The following is a 4,789-nucleotide window of genomic DNA, read 5'->3' on the forward strand; positions in this document are numbered from 1 at the left end:
GACCAGTAGCTAGACTGTTACAGAGCAGGATTGGGAAAGGCAGAACCAATCTACCACCTAGCTTCTCCATTCAGGCCCAGAGCACCAGGAGACAGTACAGGCCAGAGCAGAGCCTGTACCCCCAAAGACATGGGTACAGATTCTGAAGGAAGGAAGATGAAAGTATCACAGAACCATAACATGAACCGTGGCATTCACATCTTGAGCTTCTGCATTTCTTCATCTTCCTAAATGATGGAGTGACAGGCATGCACCACCGGGCCCAGCTTTACGCAGTGTGGGAGACCTTGTGATTGCTAAGCAACCACTTGACCAAATGATCTAGCATTTCAGAGTGCTTGTCCATATCTACAGCAGGACCCACAGATTTGGTTCCCAACACCCACATCCTGTGTCTTACAACCACTATGACTCTAGCTCTAGGGGATCCAGTACCTCTTTTGACCTCCCAGGGCATCTTTACTCATGTGTACATAATTAAAAATTAAATAAATCTAAAAAAAAAGAGATTATGAACATTTATGGAGTCCTCATGGCGTTCAACAGTGAGCCAAATGCATCTCATGTCACCTGGTTTAATACTCACAAGGACTTCATAACAAGTGAGGGGTACAGTTTACATTTGGGGAAACTGAGGCTGGAGGTTAAGTAACATTCCTCCACTTGTACAGAATTAAGTAGCTCATGCCAGGCTCAAGCCTAGAGCTCTGACTGCAAGCCAGCCCTGATATCACCCTCTTGGACTGTCTTCTGTCTGCCTCAGCCAAAGCAGTCCTAGGGAACCCTGGTTTCTCTACCTACAGATCAAATCAATCCACCACTCAACCAGGCCAGAAGATAAAAGTCCTTTATGGATTGTACAGCACTGAGAGAGCGTTCCCAGCTGCCCAGGGGAGTGTGGGTGAGAGAAGCGAAGAGTTGAAGTCAAAGTGAAGTCGAGTTTCATCCTCCAATGTGTTTGGCCTTGCCCTGATGAGTAGTAGCCTATGTGCCCAGGGGACCAAGGCCTGAATGACAATGAGATCTTTGTGTCCCCTGGCCAATGGGAAGATCTGACTGGAGAAAGATGCAGTAACAAAGCAATGAACTGAGTCGGTCTGGTGTGCCTGGCCTTGTGAGCCTAGCAGTCTTGGCTCTGAGCCAGATACACAGAGTGCGCAGCTATGAAGGCTGTGATACATGATCCTGCCCCTGTATCTGGAGCAGGCTGAGCTGGCACCAGCTCAGTCTGGGCTAGGATATCAAGGCCTCAGGCTTTGTCATCCACATTGTCCCATTGGCCTCATAAGCCTCTATTTCTTAGCCATTCAACAAGAACAGGGCTGGGTTGAACTTCGTAGATTAAGAATTTTGAGGTGGAACCAAAAATAAATAAATAGTTGAGGTGCTGTAACATCGTTTTACATCCTTACAAGATGGAGGCAGGAAAATCAAAACCAAAGAGCTGGAGGCAGATAGTGGTGGGGAGTGAGGCACGTAGAAGGCAGAGGGAAGCAGGGTGGGGATGTAGCTCACTAGACAAGAAGGCATAGCTTGCAGGAAGCACTGGTTTCAGTCCTCAGCATTGCATAAAATAGGCACGGGGAGATGGAAGCCATATTCAGGGAGCTAGAAGGACAGAACTGGAGCAAGACAGAGAGAGCCAGATGGGTGTGGTCCAAGAGCAAGGACCTCAAGACCATGGCTTGTCATTTTGCAAGATGAAAAACAGGTCCAGGGGTTTGGAGAAGTGGCTCCATAGTTAAGAGAGCTTGCTGATTTTGGAGAGGACCCAAGTTTGATTCCCACCACCCATGTTGGGACACTCACAAGCACTGGTAACTCCATCTCTAGGGGAATCTAACACCTTTTTCTGGCCTCTGCAACACACACACACACACACACACACACACACACACAGAGTTCCCATTTTGTAAAGGTCATCAGAAAATCTATGCAAAACAGCTTGGTTCGTTGCTCAGTCCAAAGCATGTCTTAAGACCTGCTATTCAGTTGTCTATTCAAGTTCCCAAATGAAAAAATACATAGTTCAGGCAGGGCTAGGAAAGAGCACAAACTTACTTTGTAGATTAAAGGGTTTTGAGGTGTTATAATGTTATTGGAGACTTAGTGGCAGATGGGGAGCCCAACCTATGCTTTCTTCCCTCCCCGTGAAGCCCTGGGTGAGGCAGGAGGCCCAGCTCTCTACTCTGTTTGTTTTGATCAGGGTCAGCCTTGCTGCAGGACTTCCGCACCTAGGCATGCTTTAATGCTGAATTCAGATCCTCTGGAGCATTCAATCACTTTCTTTTTTATTTCTTATTTGTTTGTGTGTTTGTGGCAGAGGTGTGGTGAGAACACCACAGTGGGTGAGTGGGGGATACAGAACAGCTTGCGGGTGTAGGGTCTTTCCTTCCTCTGTGTGGGCTTTGGGATAGGACTCAGCTTCTCATGCTTGGTGATTGGCATCTTTACCTGTTGAACCACCTGGCTGGCCAATGGGATTCTAGTTCTCTGTCCTCCCAGGCACCTTGAGTAGCGTTCCTACAAACTACACCCCAACCCCTGGCAAACAAGTTTCCTACTCTTGCACTCAAGGCTAACTGGGTCTATCTTTGGTCCAACTTTAGTCTAACCCAAAGTCTATACTAACTATAGTTCTTTTTGTTTAGGTTTACCAAACTGAGACATAAGGCTGCAGTTAATTTTAGTCTCCTCAATGCCCAGAGCTGTAGCAATCAATCCTATGAAAACAGACCACCTGTCCTGTGGGCAGATCAGATGTCTAGGGAGTCTATTGGAACCCTAAACTTGGTGGCCTAAAGCTTCTGGTTGTTGGGTCAAGGAGAGGACTCAGAGGTCTTATATGGGTCCAAACATCTTAGGATTCTTCATAGGCCCTTTGGAGAGAGATAATCTGAAGGAAGCCATAATTCTTCCCTACAGAAAAATGCCTAGGTACTCAGGAGGTCTGAGGGTCTCTGTCCCAGGTTAGAACCCCAAGAAAAGAACATCTTCTGTGTTCTTCAGGTGGAATAGTGGAAGGCCACTCACTGATTAAAAACAAAGCAAAACTAGCTAAAAACCTTCAGACTGAGAGATGCACGAAGGCCCCATTTTCCTGGGCTGCTGTTGTCAAGGGAAGGCAGCAGATGGTGCTAGATGGTGTGGGAGGGAGGGAGGGAGGGAGGGAGGGAGGGAGGGAGGGAGGGAGGGGGGGAGGGAGGGAGATGAAGTTGAGGGTAACCACCTCCTGTGACAGAGGCAAGGAGACATATATGTTGAGTGGACGAGGAGGGTCTATCTAAGGAGGTGACATTAGAATCAAGTTCTGAAGGATGAGAAAGGTCCAAGCTCAAGAAAATCACATGGGAAAGTGTCGGGCAGAGGAAAAGTGAGGATCAAAGAACTGCGGGGCATGGATGACTTTGGGGTACCTGACAGACTGAGAGCAAGCTGCTTTAGCTGGAGAGAGTGAGCCAGGAGGAGTGTGGTAAACGAGGACATGGCAGGAAAGGCAGGGACCCTGGTGTATATAAGCTTATCTCTGGACTGTCCTCTGCCTTCTCCAGTCCCTGTTATCCAAACCCAATGACTGCTTTGATATCTATACTTTCAGGAAGGCATTGCTGGTCTGACCCTCCAGGAGAAGCTTTGGAGTCTGCATCCCTGAGGAGGTGGTTCTGTGCGTGAGGTACATCCCTTTAGCCACACCCAAAGCTCCTGCTTCATCCATTCTGGTACCTCCCCAAGTAGGCAGGCACAAAGTGTTCAGTCAAGAGCACAGATGGAGCAGTCCATGTTCCCAAAAGAACAGGGCTGAAATATAGACTCAGTGTTCTCAGACCACTTCTGGTCAGGTGTTACTGGGCAAGCCGTTTGCTCTGCATGAGCCTGTGCCCTTGTTATTAAAATGGCTGCTTGGGACTTGGCTCAGTGATTAAGAGCACTGATTGCTCTTCCAGAGGTCCTGAGTTCAATTTCCAGCAACCATATGGTGGCTCACAACCATCTGTAATGGGGTCTGATGTCCTCTTCTGGTGTGTCTGACAGTGTACTCATGTAAATAAAATAAATAAATAAAATTTAAAAATAGTTCTAAAATAGTCTCTTAATACTACATAAGTCAGGCTGGAAATGCAGCTTCATTGGTGGCATAGGTAGCGCACACATGTATCCCTAGTTCCCAGGAAGTAGAGGTAGGGAGATCAGAAGTTCAAGGTCATCCTCAGCTACATAGTGAGTGGGCAACCTGGGCTACATTCGACCTCATCCAAAACCAAACAACACCTAAAAGAAAGGCCTGCTGTGCCAACAATGGCTTCCCCACCAACCCTGGTTACTGTTTCTGATCTGACTATCAATAGTATTGCTCTCTGAGTTTGTCAGGTACTGACACGCAAGTCTCCCAGCTCAGTTCTAACCCCTCGCTTATCTATGCTTGGTCCTACTAGAGCTAGAGGGCATGTAGCCTCATTACCAAGGATGATGCCACCAGTATCACCAGTGGCAGCTTGTTTTGTTGGCTGTCTTTGTCACAGCCTCCCCCCCCCCCGCCATGTCAGTGCGCACTCGATCTGCCCTTCTCCACATCACTAAGCCCAAGAGAGTGCTCAGTCAAGTTCACTAGCTGTGTACAAAGTAGGACAAGGTGCTTAGCTGTGCCTCTGAGGCTCTCGGTAATGCCTAGGACTCTTCCGTCCTCAGCCTCTGCTCTGAACAAGGCCTGGCCTGTTCTAGGTGATTCTGGCAACTGACCCAGCCCCAATCCTCATGTCTGTTTAGGCAGGAGCCCCAGAACAGATGAGGC

This window comes from Grammomys surdaster, unplaced genomic scaffold, assembly GCF_004785775.1.
Source record: "Grammomys surdaster isolate TR1022 unplaced genomic scaffold, NIH_TR_1.0 262, whole genome shotgun sequence".
Taxonomy (NCBI): Eukaryota; Metazoa; Chordata; class Mammalia; order Rodentia; family Muridae; genus Grammomys; species Grammomys surdaster.